The sequence below is a fragment of the Onychostruthus taczanowskii genome, unplaced genomic scaffold (assembly GCF_017590055.1).
Source record: "Onychostruthus taczanowskii isolate IOZ18803 unplaced genomic scaffold, ASM1759005v1 scaffold37, whole genome shotgun sequence".
Lineage (NCBI taxonomy): Eukaryota > Metazoa > Chordata > Aves > Passeriformes > Passeridae > Onychostruthus > Onychostruthus taczanowskii.
In genome coordinates, this window is record NW_024501126.1 from 6,371,859 (window position 1) to 6,389,546 (window position 17,688).

Here is a 17,688-nt window from a genome sequence, read left to right on the forward strand (position 1 = left end):
ATCCTGCTCAGTAATTGCCAATGGGGAGAACACATGATGGCTTTAGCTCTCACAGGGACTCATAATTCAAGATCAGCATATTTGCTGAGCTCATCAGTGATAGCGTTTCATCAGCACAACTCCATGTATCCCAGTGTCATCACATTTGGAAGCTCAGCCTCTCATCTGAGACACAAAGCAAAAGTGCTGCTTGCTTGCGGTCAGAAGTGGTCCTCATGCACTTGTGAATGCCACAATTACAATGTCAAATTCTACCCCTTGGCCAGTTTCTCTCAACTCTGCACACACACAAGTCATTACAGTTTTGCAGTTGAAGTACTGCACTCACCACAGACACTGTGGTTTCCACATCCTGCTGTCCCCTGGTGCAGGCTTCCTTCCATCCTGTTATTTCTTTGCAGGCTTTCCCCCATTTCCTCCCCAGTCAGATCTGTGGTTTTGCAGGCATCCCCACCCATTATGTCAGAAGCTGCACAATCCCAGGTCTTTCTGACTTTGTTCACTGAAGCCCAAAACCTTCACTGAAAACCATTTTGCTCAGGAGTGTGTCTGCAGATCTGACCCATCCTGCTGCCTGTCCCCAGCACATGCTTTGTCTGCTCAGCCTTGCAAGGCAGAGAGCAGCCTGGCTGCAGTGCAGAGGAAAAGCACCGACCCTCACCCACTTCTCCAGGTGCATCTCCCATCCCAGTGCACACAGCAGCCTGGCACATACCTCCCTGCAAGTGTGCATGAAGAATTAGGTTATTTTCTTTGAGCACTTGTTTATTTCACTTTCCAGACTTTCAGGCAGAACTTTGTGTGTGTTGTTCTCTGTGCCTGTCAAACTACTGTGCAGTGAAGTGCCTCGCCTCAGATCTATCACTTGCCCACCAGAGCAGAAGCAGTACAGAAGCACTAATAGCACATATCTTACATAGGAGGCAAACAGCTCCACTCCCATCAGCAAAAAGCTGTTAGCAAAATCAAAGCATGTCAATAATCAATCCAGAGTCAACCTAATACACACACAGAGTCATAAGCTGTGTAAAAAGAGCTGGTTTAAAACTACATGGGTGAAGCTGCAAACCCCAGTGTAGGAAAAGCTCTATCTGCAGCTGAGCCCGCAGGCGGTGCTGATGCCTCTCACACTTCCAGCACACGTGGAGAAGAACACTGCCTGGTGGGTGGGCAGCAGATCGTACCTGTGCATATTGCACAAGGCAATGCCTGCAGAATGAGCTGAGTGAAGATGGCACACACATGGCTGGGAATTACAAAACTCTCTCTAAGGATGCTGGGCACCAGGATTACTCGGGTCTATTCCTGGCTCCTGCAGCAGAGTCTTAATGGGTACAGCCATGATTAGAAACAGGATAAGCAGGAGCCTACAGCTGAAAGGGCTTCCTCTGAAGATCTTCATGGCTGCCTCTGCGGGGCAACCATGGGGGATTTGAGGCTGTTCTGTAAGCCATACCTCCCACCCTAAACCTGTCCTGCTAAAGAGAAAGAGGAAGGCTATTTACACAACGTACAGGAATGGAGATGCAACCAGGAAAGTCAGAACACCTCAGCTCAGTCTTGCCTTTCCCTGTCTGTAGGTGGCTACACAGGGAACCAGATGAGAAGTTGGGTAGAATCACTGATTTAGAAACAGATACTAGTGCAAGGTATAGTAGCATTATCTCTGCTCTGAAAGTTCCTCACTCAGTATTGAAAAAAAAACAAAAACAATGGCTACTGTGTACCAATGAAAAAAGCAGCATCCTCCACACTAGGCTTTATTTTCTGGTTGCAGACATGTACCCCAGAGCTGAAGAGTCAGGAACCCATTCCCTGATACCTAGGTTTCCCCCTGGCTTCTCATGGGGTTGCTCAGGTGCAATCACGCAGGCAGGAGCTGCAGGGTGGGATTCAGAGAGCTCCTTGACTACCTCCTGTCTCCTCAGCCTGGAATCTGCAGGGGCAGCAGGGCAACAAGCTGTAAACACACAGTAACTAATAAAAGCCTTCAGCTGTGACTGCTCTTGCCCACAGAAAGCGAGCCTGGTTGGCTGCATTGGTGCATTTGTTTTACCACGTGAGCCAGCAGTGCAGCTGCATGCTCCAGGTGGTACCAGGGGTTTGTCACTGCTCACAGCCTGGTCATGCTGATAAATGAGAAGGCCATCAACAGTTTATCCCAGTAAGTGATACTTGGCATAAAATACCCGAATGCCAATCTATCCTTTCTTAGAAATCCACTCTAGAACAGGGCAGCTGCAAAGGTAAAAGGTGGCGGGTACCAACGCTGCTCTTGGGGCAGAGCCACGGCAGGCAGGAGGCGGTGGTACTCACCAGGCACCCCGGGAGGCCTGCCGGGGAAGCAGTTTTGTTAAGCACAGAGAGTTGGGCAGAGGGAGGTTTTGGGATAGGAGCAGCTTTGGAAGCTCTTCCCTGCCGCCCGACACCAGGTGGTGCTATGGAAAGCATTGAAGTCCCGTACACCGGCCGGCACCGGGAACACGGAGGGGCTCCCTGTCCCCAGACAGACGCAGTCCACAGCTTTGCCGTGCGACCCCGGCTCTTCCTTGTCGCACCCACGCCCGCTGCGGGTAGCGATTCGGGATCTTCCGCCCCGCTGCCGGGGATAGCAAGCAGCACGGACGCCGTGATATTTCAGTAATGGAACGGCTGCACGAAGCCTTTCCTTAGCTCCTAGAGCGGGCTGGTGTCTTTACATCACCAGGGGAAGCCCTCACAGTCCTCCCGTTGTAGACCTGGAGCACATCCTTCACAGTGCCTTTTCCCAGTTTTATTTAGGGATTTTCTTTACCAACCCCACAAGGAATCCTGTGAACCTTCGCCTTCTTTCCTCCCCCATCGGCAGCTCAGTTCTCTCATTCTCCACTGTCCCGGGTGCTCGCATGGGCTCCAGGAGCAGGCAAGGATGGCAGAGGCCAGGGCTGCAGGCTGATGCCTCTGATCCATCTGCAAGAGTGTGGGCAGGGGAGACAGAGCAACTCTCCTGAGCCCCCTGCCAGCCCAAGCCGTGCAGTGCTCCACTCCCAGCCAAAGTGGAAAGGCTTCCAGGCTGATATTTTGTCTGCATTTTTCCTCCCTGGGGCTACAAAATAAAGATAGAAGAAAATTTCAACTGGAGAAGCTTGTGCTGAGCCCAGACTGAAAGCACTACAAGGCAGGCAGAGCTATTGCTCAGACAAAGCCCACAGCAATAACATGCCATGAGCAGTTCTGCAAAATCCCTGTTTCCTGCCGCCAGCGGGAGGAGTTTGTGCTTTCAAAGGTAATATCTCAAATAAAGATTGCTCCTATGCTTCACAATGGTGTGGCCTATTGCAAGTCTGTTGCAAAAACACAGATGATATTAGAACTTGTCAGCTATTCCTTGATGTTTGCCCATTTCAATCTGAAATGAGAATTGTTTGAAACCCAGGGGATTGCACAGGATTCTCTTCATTATGACAAAACAGACATGGGAAGCGAGACAGGGTTCCTCCAACCTGACATTGCCCTTCTGGTTCTGAACTATTGCTTCCAAAATATTCCCTACAGCAGCAATTCTCCATTCCACCATTCTCTAACTCTTGCTCAGAGTCTGAAATTATGCATTAAAAAACCCAAAAAAACCCAAAAACCCCCCCCCCCCCAAAAAAAAAAAAAACACCAAAACAACCTACAACACAATTTCCAGAAGCAAAAGAGGCCTTCAGGTTCATCTGTCTCGAGATATATTTCAAGAGGCTTCTAAGAATTTTCTAATATCTCTTCATTCCCCTTATACTTCTCCAGCCTCACTCATGATCTGTATGAATTGGAAGCCAAAAAATTTTAAATTAAAGAAAAATTCCCCAAGGAAGTGAGATAGATATTTTTATATTACATGCAAATATATAACGTATATTTATAAACAATGTATTATTTATGTATAAATTTGAAAGGTCAACAGTGTTTATATATACTTATTTATATGCATAGATATACATAAAAGGTCAACAGTATGATTAAAGAAAGTGTCAAAATTTTTAGCTTTTTTTCTATTCCTTTTTTCTATTTTTAGATTTTTGTCATTACCCTCTTCTGCAGGTTTTATAGGCTTACCTGTAGAAATCCTCAAGCTCTGGAGAAAATCCCCACAGAGTCTTTTTCCACCAGGCCTGGTAAATTCAACACCATTCTTCCTCATGGAATGTTTTTCATCTAATTGTGGGGAATGAGTGGGGTGGGACAGGGACAATGTACACATGACACAACTACAGATTATAGTATGATCTTCTACAAACTACCCTAATTAAAATGAACTAAAGGGCTTGTGTGAAACCAATCAGCGAAAGAAAAAAAAGTGAGTGGATAACAGATGGCCCACAGATAGGGGAAGCTATGAAATGAGCTCAACTGGACTAAGTCATTAGAGGCTTCCAAACAAACAGGCAAAAATAGCTGCTGCTAAATACTGGAATCACTATCAAAGATACAATTGTATCTGTAAATGACACAATGTTTCTGCTAAAAGCAAGGCTAAAAAGTACAACCTCCTTATTGTGCAAATTTACCATGAGTGCCTTTATGAAAAGCATGCATTCCTGTTCAAGCACCAATAGTGAGTTTTGTAACATATTAGTTTGACCTTTCAGCACAGGTGTGAAAACAAGAAATGCTTGGTTTGTTCTTGCTAGAAGGTAGGAAAATCTGGTTGCAGTTCATCTTACTTATATTCCTGTGTGCACACCTCATCTAAAGATTAAGGCCCTGATCTAGCAAAGCAGAAATGAGCACTAGCTTCCAGCAGACCTGGCTTTATAGTTCAAATCATTGGGAAGAACCACACACTAACAGCAGAGGCTGGAGCACATGTGGGTGTAGCCCACCAAGCTCTCATGTTCCAAGATTCTTGGGAGAGCTTTGAGCTGCATGGAAACCAAGAACAAAAGCAGGACTCAGCTATGACTGACTGTGGTGGAGGACACAACTTTTAGATGAAGTTTGTAGTCACAGCTTTTCTCTCCTACTGCCGATGTAGGACAGTCAGTGCAAAATGCCAAGTCTTGAATTCTCTTCTTGTTGAAATTGTTACCAGATTCCTAAGGATGTGGTGTTAATGTCATCCTGTTCAGTACATCACTGGTTTTACCTCCTTCCCACAAATATACCAGAGGCAGAATTTGAAGTTGAGAAACTAGAGGAACAGAGAAAAAATATTATGAAATTTTGTCAAGACAAGTAAAAAACACTTCCCTTGGACAAGAGTAATTAATTTCAGGACCAAATCAGGACCAAATAGTTAGGAAGTGTTGGAGAACAGTTTCTGGAGTTTATAGTGGACCATGAGCTGAACACAAGCCTGTGGCAGACTGCTGTGCAATACAGGACCATGCAAATTGGAGATAAGTGAACAAGACTGACAAGTAATCCTGCAAGTATTTCTTGCATTCTGTTGAGCATTTTTAAGGCCTCTGCAGGAGACATATGCTTAGATTGAACACTGTCTTTCAAAAACAAAATGGATCCTAATAAACTGAATTCAGAGAGGCTGTGGAAACTCCAGTGCTAGAAACTGGTAAGTAAAATTTAGCTCAATACTAAACTTTTATCAGTAATGTTTTCTTCTGTACTCAGGCAGATGATATCCTGGAGTTCATGATACCTCCTAACCAACCAACCAACAGGGTGACAACATTCCAAGCTATGCATGGAAATTCTTGCTTTTAGCTGGTAGTCAGAGCGCAGTGTCTTTGTAGATCTGTGTTTCTGCTTCAGCACAGTGTTATTCAGGTAACTGGATAGCACCACTGTGCCTATTTTAAGGGGGTCAGAGAATCCCTTAACTGCAAAAAAAAAAAAAAAAAAAAAAAAAACCCCAGGGAAAGCAATGCTTTAAATCACTCGGGTGGGATTTTTTTAAAATGGAAACCCTTTAGAGGGTAAACCCTTTAGAGGGTAACAGAATGCTTGTGATCAACCAGTGTCTGTTCTCCTTACTTTATTTCACATGTGGTTTGTAAGGAGGAAGATAACTGTGCTGCTCCTCTGTGCAGACATTGATGACAGGGTTCCTTGATCTTCTGCAAAATACTGCAAGAGGTTAAAAAGGAAAGTGACAAAAAACATGTATTGTAGAAATCTGAGAGTAGCATCAGGGAATAAACTTCTGGAGGGGATGGGGTGGTGGTGGCGGGGGGCGGGGGTGGGAAAGCAATGCTTTAAATCGGGTGGGATTTTTTAAAAATGGAAACCCTTTAGAGGGTAACCCCTTTAGAGGGTAACAGAATGCTTGTGATCAACCACTGTCTGTTCTCCTTACTTTATTTCACATGTGGTTTGTAACGAGGAAGATAACTGTGCTGCTCCTCTGTGCAGACATTGATGACAGGGTTCCTTGATCTTCTGCAAAATACTGCAAGTGAAATGCAAAGAAGCCCCCACATGGATTAGCCAATGAGATTATGCCCTTGGGGAAGGGTCATGGGAGACCAGGGACATACCTATCTGACCGTGCATTGCTAAAGAAGACTGCCACAAAGCCATCAAAATGGTTTCTTAACAACTTGCCAGCCGAGTCACTCACTGATAGGCTTAGCTTTATCCTTCTAATCTTCATAGCAGGAAAGAAAATATGACTGCAATTAATATTACTTGACAAATGGAGAGGAAATCCAAAGAGACAGCAGAGTGTGCTGACAGCAGTGATGAAGGTGGGCAGCAGAGCTGGGATCAGAATTCAGTCTGAACTGAGTGGAGCTCTCCTGGGGGGCATTGCCTCCAGTGCAGGTGAGTTACACCTCCCTTTGCAGCTCTGAGTAAAACCACCATGAGTGCCTGTAAAAATCACATGCTTTTTCAGTTCTTGGTCAACATTTGCCACCAACATAGACAATAAATATCCTTATCAGTTTTGCAAATGAGTCATTCATACAGAGTTAAAGTGCTGTCAAAGTCTATTCCTCCCATGCTGCTCCACACAGAGCGACACTCTGGCTATCTCACACTGAAAAGGAGATATTTTGGTAGCAAAAGAGACGGGGTGAATTGACTTAGGGAAATGAGAAAACCAGTCAGAGAAGAAAGCAAAATATTGCACAGTACAAGTAGTACTCAGATCTTGTCTCCTACGTATTTAGCAGTACAAATAACTTCTAAGTTATGAAAAAGAGGAAAAAAGTCAATGTATGAAAGAATATTTTTATCCCTCGTTCATATATATGTGCCTAGAAAGAATGAGATACAACATCACCATGTAGTACAAAGTAAATTGCAGTAGATTTTTCAGAGGAAACAGAGATTGGTATTATACCTACACTTGTATGAAAAGACCATGGAGGAACAAACTGTTTCACCATTCTTCATGCTCATCTTAACTCTTTATTTTCTTTTGAATGCCCATAGTTTAAGCTACTATGTATGTTGCTTTGTGTACTTTTCACTGGTCATGTTGGAAGGAAAATTGCCCTGGAATTATTATCTCACCTGTAAATAGCACAAGAAATACAAAATTTTTTGCACTTTTAAAGCTGTGATGACCAAGGTGATGGCTTTTTCTAAATTGCTGCTTTAATGGCTTACTTATTTCAAAATACATTTGACTTTTTGCTGTCCAAGTTTTGAAGCTCCTTACTTGCCTGTTGAAAATAAAGCAGACTGTGGGCTGAGGCAGGTGGCAGATGGACAGAGAGGAAGAACTGCCATCCTTCAACAGGCTACACCCACGCTTGCTAGGGAATCAGTTTCCTCAAAGTAGAGTCCTAATTTAGGTTAGCTGGCAGCAATTCAGTTTTGAAGAAGTCTTATGATACCCGATGTTAAAAGAAAGAGTCAATAAGATGTGTTGTTGCATCTCACACACATCTAGAACAGCAGAAACCCTTACAATACATAGTAGATTAACAAAAAACTCTGTGAGAAATAAAGACACTATTTTCTTCTCCTCACACGTCTTATGTTTTAAGCTATGTACATTCAGAGCTAGTGGAAAATCCCAGAAAGTAATTTTTATTTTCACATGATAGCTGCATGAGATACTTAGTATGGTGGAAATACCATTTACTGAAGTCAAGTTTTCCTGGTGGGGGAGGAAAGAAGAATGTGCAAGCAATCTCTTTTAAAAGAACAAGAAAATAAGTAAACAGGGTGGACTTTTGAGTGATGAAAGATCGGGATTCCCAAGGGATATTGTAATTGGTGCTATCTACAACAGCAGCAATAAATAGAATTTATTCTTCCATGTCATAAACTATTTGACTAGGCATCTGGGAAAGAAAGTTTCTTGTGCATATGTGCTCTGTATCCCAAAATACACAAGGAAGTGCTCATGGTTCTTGTGGGACTTGACTGCACAGTTTTCACACAGGCAGGAAAACAAGGGAATGAACTGAGGGACCACGAGGCTGGGCCATAAACACCACTGCTGAATGGGACTACTTGGGTTTTGTCTGCCACTGAAAGCCCTGAAAGACACCATCCTCACTGGCTCACTCTTTGTCCTTTCCAAGGGAGGCTTCATTCAGCTGGTGTCAAGTTGGGGTGACAGTCTAGCAAAGTGCTATTGCAAATTTAAAACCTGACAAATAAAACATCAGGTCACACATGACGAAATTCTACTGCCACTGGCTCGTTAGCATAAAATAATGCAGAGTGCTGGGCCTCCAAAAGCATTAACCACTATGAACAAACAAAATGCATGACTTCTGTTAGACATTTATCCTGCAGTAAAGTTGGTACAACTAAATTATGGTAAATATTTGCTAATGACAGGTTTTGGACTACTAGTAAGGTCAATATTTTAGGGGCTTCTGTCTGTCCAGTCAGAGGGCAGAAACTACAGGCACTTTTGGTGAGTTGCTCATTTCTTTGTACTTAGTGTGGTTGCTGGCTGTAAATAACTGTTTCCATATTAAGGGAAAGGCATAGTGTATCCCAGAAACCTTCTGGGATTTACAGAGACCCATCACAACAGTATTCACTTGGCAATCACAGTGGGAGCTGCCCTATACTGCCCTGCACTTCCTAAAGTGAAAGCTGCCTCAACTTCACAAGAAAATAAGATGAATTAGTTAAACTAAAAAAAAAAAAAAAAACAACAAAAAAAACCAAAAAAACCCCACAAAAAACAAAAAACAAAAACACCAAAAAAAACCCACTGAGTCCTCCCAAACAATTTTGAGTTCTGCTCTAGGAAAACCATAGCCTGTGGCTGACTGCTCCCCTGCAACTGACTGCATTGGCAGTGCATACAGATTAAGAAATGCACTCATATACTGCAAATCACAGGACTAGAACCTTAGACTTTAAATTCTCCAGGATAGAATGCCCTTTTTAGCAGGAGTTATATACAGTATATAATAAAAATTCGAGGCATATTATAAAATAGCCTAATATGCATTATTATTATGGTCACATTACAGTATTATTAATAATTTATGCCAAAATTTCCTCAGAAAATATCTTGGTTGTTAAAGTTCCTAAAAAGCTTTATTTTGCCATCCTAATTTGTGGCACAAATACAGAACACTAAAACCCTGTTAAAAAACCAATCAAAACAAACACAGAAAACACCCCCAAATACTAGCATTCTTCATCCTCTTACTAAAAGGTACTTTCTGGGGGGAGCTTAATTATTTAGCAAGCAGTTTAATTCACCTCATCAACCCACTCTGCTTGGTATTTCTTCTGCAGCTGGCTGCTCTGGGCTGCTGTGCCTGCTCCCAAACTGCCAGCTCCACACAGCCTCTCAGCATCCACAGCATCTGGAGCTATGATTTTCCCTACTCAGTGCCAGCCACCAGCCCTGCAAAGCTCCTGCACATCACTTATCCAAAGCGCTGCCAGGCACTGGACAGGTACAAGTGGGGGCTGCTCGTGTCATTCTGGATGCAGCCACGTGGTTCTGGGTGTTGGAGGGGAGAAGCGTGTGCCTGGCAGCTCAGCTCAGAAAACAGGACTTGACCTGTTTTAGTGGCTTCACAGATGTTGCTTGTGGGTCTCAATGCACAGTAGCACTCCCTCCTTTCAGCTCATCACATACGAGCACACAAACCCTGACTGGAGCCCTCAGCTTCCCAGATGTTCAAATCTGGGACAACTTCCCAAACATCCAGACCAAAGATTTATATTTAGGCAAGCATTTTGAGCCCCCCACCCCCAAGCACAGAGTAAAAGGATGGATTAGGCAAAGGACTGCTTTTCAAAGAGAAACTGTGGTTTGAAACAGGGTAAGTATTGAGACTCCTAATTAATACCCAAGCTGGACATAAATGCATTTTGTAACCACTGCACTGTATTCTATTCCTAAACACATTGCAAAAATTATGGAGAGGAAAAAATGCTTGAAACAGCCATTATAGACTGTTAAGCACAGTTTAACAAGACAGTATTATGCCTAAAAGACAACCAGAGTACTATGAAACAATCAAGGGAAACATTAACAGTACCAGAAAGAAAACTTGCTGCTGTGGAAATTGGTGATTAACAATATGGCAATACTGCAGCAGTTCAACCAAACAACCCAATTTGACTGTCAGTCTGCTGGTTGTGACCATTTTCAGGGTGTGGCTGGTTGTAATAAGTGGGGTTTTTTAACACTGTAGGTTAAATCCTAATCCTCATTTATTCTTCTTAATATTGGTAAAGAAATATCATACCACAGATAATAAAAATAAATTGTTAAAATGTTTAAGATTAATTAGTTATATTTTCAATAGTATCCTAAATTAAGTCTTTTACATTCTTTTTACATAAAAGCATGTTAACTGACAGTGATCAGAACATTTGTTCAAGCTTAGTAAAAAACAAGTGGGCTTGATTGAAGTGAGGATTCCAACAAGTACTTTTTAATCAGAAACTTCATGTCAATTGTTTTAATGCATCAAAGATCAGGAGAAATGGGGATTTACTGATTAGCTTATTAGCAGCATTCAAACCTTGCCTGTGTTGGTGTTACAAGCTTTGCTTTGGTAGATTAAAAAAAATGCTTGACTCCAATCCAGACATTATTTTTTCAAGGAACTTTCAGGAAAGGGGGGCTTGTAGCTAGTGGATAGGTTTTATCTGTATTTCTGAGAAGAAAATTGATATATTGTATGACCTGATGAGCACATTATGCTGTAAGTTGCTTTGCTTTCCTCAAAGAAATTAAATAAATATTTTATTTACAGTGGGGGTTATTTAATCAATACCTGTATACAAAAGAAATCTTCGGTAGATTACTCAAGCGCTATTTCCTTCCTCTTTAGAAAGATTTTGGAGCATAATGATATGAAACTAACTTTTAAACAGATAAAATGTGTCATTTTACTTCTGAATCAAGTATATTTTTCTAACATGGCTCCATTTGCTAATATTGGCCCCAGGTGTCAGCCCAAAATTAAAGTAAACTCACTGTACCACTGACAATATGGCCACCTCTATTTTTAGGCTGACTGTGTGCACAGCCAGCATTCTCAGTGCCATACAACGCAGCCTCCTTTCCAGCTGCTGAATTAATCAAAATTACATGTGTACCACAGTAAGATAGAGTTCATCCCTCTACTAACCACGGCCAGGCCACTGGGGCTGCTGAGTGGCTGCCCATCTGATGTGGTGTGGCCATCTATAGCATGTTACATGGGAGGCTGACCCTCTGGGTTTGTCTCTGAGCTTGTGCCATAATTAGGCAAAGGTTTTTTAAATACTCTAAGGACTGTTTTTCAGACACGCTCTTCTCTGCAATTAATGGGTTCAGACAGCTCCATCTGTAATGAGCATATTCTCATTAGAGTATTGTCTCAAGGTACCACTCTGCAAATTTACTTTTCTGATGCAGTGAAAAACTTGAAGTGAAATATCACAGTAATATTTAGATGTTTCTAGTGTTGCCATCAGAAAGCCCTGTGGCAATAATAGGGAGAATCACAGAAGGGCTGAGACTGAAAGGGACCTCTGAGGATAATTTCATCCAACTTTTCCCCACCCCTATGAAGACAGGATCAGCTAGACCCAGCTGGCCAGGACTATTTCCAAGCAGCTTTTGAATATCTCCAGGAACTCCACCACCTCTTTGGGCAACCTCTGCCAGCACTCAGCCACCCTCACTATTAAAATGTGTTTTTTGATCTTTAGAGGAAACATACTGTGTTTCAGTTTTTATGCTTTGCTCTGACTCTCTCACCAGGCACCACTGTAAAATGTTTCACTTCACCTTCTTAACACCCTTCCTCCAGGTATTTATATGCACATATTGATAAATTCAACCATGAGCCTTCTCCCCTCCAGGCTAATGAGTCCCAGCTCACTCAGCCTTTCCTAAGAGATGCTCTAGCCCATCATCTTTGTTCCTGGACCTTATATGGACTTTCTCCAATGCACCAATGTCTCATCCCTCTTACACTGAGGAGCTCAGACCAACAGTGTGCCAGGTGTGGCCTCACCAGCGCTGAGCAGATGGGAAGAATCACCTCCCTTGGTCTGCAAAGGATAGTGGCCAGAGGGCTGGAGGAGTTTCAGCACTCCATCCATGGCATCCCCAGTCATGGCACAGGCGTCAGACCACTCTAGGTGATGGTCAGGTCAGCACATGGCAGCCTCTGTCCCCTGCAGCGGGGCTCACCATTTCATCCCCATAGTCTTGCATGGTTTAGAGTCAGAGGGAACAGATTCTTTGCCTGAAGGCATACCTGATTCCTCATCAGCTTTGAGGGCAGAGAAGGCATCTCCCAGTTTTAAGTGCTTAGATGGGGGCAGGAACATTTCCTAAGTGATAGAAGTCATGAACTTCCATCCTTCCCATTCTCCAGCAGTCACACTTACCTCAATATTAGTGGTGGATACTGCCTGCTTCTCTGCTGTGTTTGCAATCTAGGGTTCTTCACACTACTGAGAAGAATCTTTCCTTTTTTTTTTTTTTTTAATAGAAATTTTAATCTATCTCCTTTTTTGGTATCTCTGATGTGGCACAGCTTGCTCACTCCCACCTGTAACTCCTCCATTTGGTTTGCACATCTTCCAAGATTGCACACATCTGGCAGGACAGCAGGCCATCTCTCAAGCCATCAGAGAGAAGCTTCAGGTACTCCCTGCAGCCCAGGGCTTGGCGGCCTTCATCTGCTATCCAGAATCTGCCTCAGGCCACTGCCCTTTCAGGCATCAGAGAGAAGCTGCAGCCCAGGGCTTGGAGGCCTTCATCTGCTATCCAGAATCTGCCTCAGGCCACTGCCCTGCCAGGAACAGCTGCTCCAACACCTGCCAGGCAGGCTGCCCTGTGACTCATCACTGCCATAGCCGAGACTGTCACAACACTAAAAATTGGATCTGTGCTCCAAGCCAGGACTCTTGTGTAGTGCTCACCCGAGCACTGGCTAAATGTGCTTCACCCTTCTAAGGATGGGCAGCTGCCACAAAGGCTCCAGTCATGCTGGGTTAAGGGCAGCTGATCATGATCATTAGAAGTTGCCAGAGCTTCCTTTAGCCCACCCTTGGTAGCTCCCCTTCCCTTGTTCTTGCCTGGCAGCAGCAGGCACTCTGTAGTGTCTCAGCATTTCCCAGGTGTATCCAGTGATCCTGGACCTTGTCCCTGGAAGGTCCAGAACCTCCCAAAGCAGAATGCAGAGACTGCTGCCCAAACAGCTGCCTCTGTTGGCTGCACCTAAGTATGCATTTAATCTGTGAATAGCCTTCAATTTTATTGTATAAATTTCATTCCCCTTTGTATTTGAGATGTTATCAGCCTTACTCACTGATTGGTCTCCCTGATGTGTTTGACTGCTTATTGTTGGAACTGTGCATAAACAATTCTGGAATGCACATCTGAGCTCCAAGATGGCTGAGTATGCAAAAGGTGAAACTAGTGAGTTTAGGCATAGAGGCATCAGAATAGCTGCATGGCATCAGACCAGTGGCTCACCTGAATGTGTCCCATACTGGATAGCTAGGTGCTTCCCCAGTCTCCAGAGGTCTGTGTACCACAGAGGGACTCCTTAACTCCCTTTATGACCCGCTGTCAAAGCACAGATTCAGGCTGAGGTGAGTTAGGATTTAGTCATAAATTCAGCTTCTTTGAACATGTGAATTACTCAGGGTTTACTGACAGCCATTAAACCCAAGTGAGTTAAATAGCTCAAAGTTAAATAGCTAAAAGAGCTATCCTTAGGGTATTTAATTAAAAATAGGCTCCTGACCAAAGGTATTTCATCAGATTATCTTTCATGAAAGCATTACTGTGAAAGGATATAATTGCTTGGGAAAGACATCACATAGCATGTTCTATTATAAAAACCCTTTTCCTTCACATTCCAGGTATTCTGCCAAGAAACAAAGGACCATACCTGTGGATGGTTGTTTTTTTTCTCTCTCTCTATATAGTGTTTTAAGATTATTTGACAAGAATTTGCAAAAAAAAATTTTTACTTCTTTATAAATGCAAAAATCAGGATCCTGGCTCTCATGCGGGGCTGTTTTGACCAGGTTAACATTGAATCATCAGTCATTTTCTTGAAAACAGGGTTAAAAAAAGCAACTCTAACTTATTGTGCATGTCAGAGTCTTTTTGATTTTTATTAAGCTTTCTTAACTAAAACATTAAAAGCACCATAGAGATGGATCCAAGGCTGGAGCAGGGGAAGAGTGTGAGGAATCTTTCCCCTGATCAGGAAGAAGTATCTGAGATAACATGGGACAAGCTAAAAAGAGCTTTTTCTCTTTTGGTGCACCTTTTCAGTTCCACATGTAGGTTTCAATATTGAACAGATATAAGTAATTGGAAAGGTCTTAGATTACTGCTCATCTAAGGTCTTCTGAAAATTCCCCTGGTGTCAGGCTAGCACCATGCCCAGCCCTTCCTCACAAGAGGCTCTCCAGCTAAGACAAAATCCTGAGATGGCATGAAGGACATGCAAATGCTGAGACTGACCTCCACCTCTGCTATTCAAGGCAAGATACTCATCCTGTAGAAAAGAAACACAAATGCCAGGGGCTTCAGGAAAACAAGCAGTGAGCAGGACCATGAGTCACTTATTTAATCTCTTTTTGGCTGGAACTAGAAACTAGAGCACAAATCTTAAGGAGCAGCTGAGGGAGCTGAAGATGTTTAGCCTGCAGGAAAGGAGGCTCAGGAGGGACCTTGTTGCTCTCTACAACTGCCTGAAAGGAGGCTGTAGCCAGGTGGGGGTTGGTCTCTTCTGAAAATTAACAAGGGACAGAATGAGGGGGAACTGCCTCAAGATGCACCAGAAGAGGTTTAGAGTGGTTATTAGGAAAAACGTTATTCATGGAAAGGGTGGTCAGGCATTGGAACAGTGTGCCCAGGGATGTGGTGAAATCATTCCTAGAAGCATTTAAAAAAAAAAATGTGTAAAATGGTTTAGCAGAGGGCTTTGCAGTCCTGGTTAATTGTTGAACTTGATGATCTTTGAGCTCTCTTCCAACCTAAACAATTCTGTGTTTCTATAGAACAATTGCTCTGCATACCTGTACTATTAATTAACATATAGTTAATTAATACCTCTGAAGCATGTTTAAACTGTTTTTGGTCTAGAATTATTTAGTTTCTTCTCTATGTTACACCAACATTCCAGGGACTGCTTTACTTTTATGTGATGCACAATTCAAGGCAAATTTTTCTCTCTTTCTACCAAGTGCCATTGGCCAGGCTGCACCTCTGTGTCAATGTGTTTGCAGGTCCCAGGACAAGAGAAGAGATGAATCTGACTTCTTATTTCTTAGAAGGCTGATATATTATATTATATTATATTATATTATATTATATTATATTATATTATATTATATTATATTATATTAAAAATGCTATACTAAAGCTATACTAAACTATATAGAGAAAACAATACATCAGAAGGCTAGGAAAGGAATGAATAATAAAAACTCCTGACTGTTCAGAGCCTCAACACAGCTGGACCATGATTGGTCATCAAGTAAAAACAATTCACATGAGACCAATCAAAGATGCACCTGTGGGTAAACCATCTCCAGACCACATTCCACAGCCATCAGATAGTTATTGTTTATATTTCTTTTCTGAAGCTTCTCAGGAGAAAAATCCTAGCAAAGGATTTTCATAAAATATCACAGTGACACCTCTGGATGCCATGGGTTCTACCACTGCAGATGAACAGTTCAAGTGGTGGGATGACTTGTCTTTCCTCCAGTCTCTTCCAACTGCCATACACTTCTTGAACAGTTCAAAGGAAAACCAGGCAACTAGGTTCAGACAAGAAGGGATGAGCATTTCAAAGGAGCATTGTACTGACCTCTCTTCTGGTGTAATCTGTTTGTGTCAGCATCTAATTGCCACCTTTCTTTGCACTGGTGTCAGCCTGATAAAAGTCATGGTTTGTTTACTTGTTCTTCTATAACTTTCTTTTTGATCAAATAAACCAAAAAAAAAAACCCCCCAAAAAAAACCCAAAAAAACCCCCCAAAACAACCAAACAAACAAAAACCATAGAAAAATACAAAAAAAAAAAAAAAACAAAAAAACCCAAAAAAACCCCCCAAAACAAACAAACAAACAAAAACCATAAAAAAAAATACCAAACCAAAAAAAACAACAGAGCCATCCCTGTTACTCATTTGCCCAAAAATATTAACAAAGCTGTATGTTTTCTAAGTCAAACAACTCTCACATGGAGAACTGGCTCACCATCTGGATTTGAAAAGAAATGTCAGGATTGCTTTTCCTTTTTTTCTGACACCCCTCCTCAGTTTTTACTGTCTCTTCCACCTTCACTGCCTGTGGAAGCTGAATCATGGTCATGGTCCCTGTACTGATGAGCAGTTTCATCCCCTCTACCACTACCTTATTCTCCAGTGAAACTTGATGCAATTTTTCATAATGGAAAAGGGAATCAGTAACCCTGTTGAAGAGGGGAGAATTTTAACCTCCTGGGAGCATGTCATTTGAGACAATATTTGTGCCAGACAAATAATTAACCTCTATGGAGCATGGAAAGCACAGGTTGTATGCACTGAAGCCTTGCTCACATGTCAGATACTTTTTTTTTTTTTACATCCCTTGGCTCTTAGCACATTTTATTATGTTGAGCCCTCTAATGATGCTATTCTGAGACCAATGGGATATCAGGGCTAACACAACCTTGCCCTAACACAGCCTGTGCTGTGAAGAAATAAGATGTCAACATCTTAGGAGTACAATGTGGCAAAAGACACCATTGTGTAGCAGCACAGTTGGGCTGAGACTGACTTGATCAGAAGAAAGAGGACAATATACATTCATTGGAAAAAAGTAATTAAGGTGGAATATTTAACACTATGACACTGTCTTAAAATGCTGCTCACATTCAGAGTTGTGGCTGAACTGCCCTGCTAGTAGGAGGCCAGATATCCTGAGTGCAAGTTCACAGCACTCCTGAAGTGGTCTATGCCCACAAGTAATAATGCAAATCTGGTTCATAAGTGATTTAGGTATTTTGTTAAAACCTCTCTGACTCTGTGGGAGCACTTTATACTCTTTTGCTATCCCCAAAACACTGAATACTGACACCAAAAGCAATCAGCTTGTCGGGATGCTGTGATTAAGGCATACAGCTCTTCCAGTAAGCACACTCTGCTTGTTCTCCAGAGAGCAGTACAGTGGGTAGCCTTGTCACCAGACCTCCCTCCTCTTTGTATCAGTAGCTCTGAGTTCAGCTATGTTGCATTAACCTTGGCTTAATCCATCACCATCACTTGAGTAACAGCACAGCTGTTATCAAATATTCAGTGTGGTCC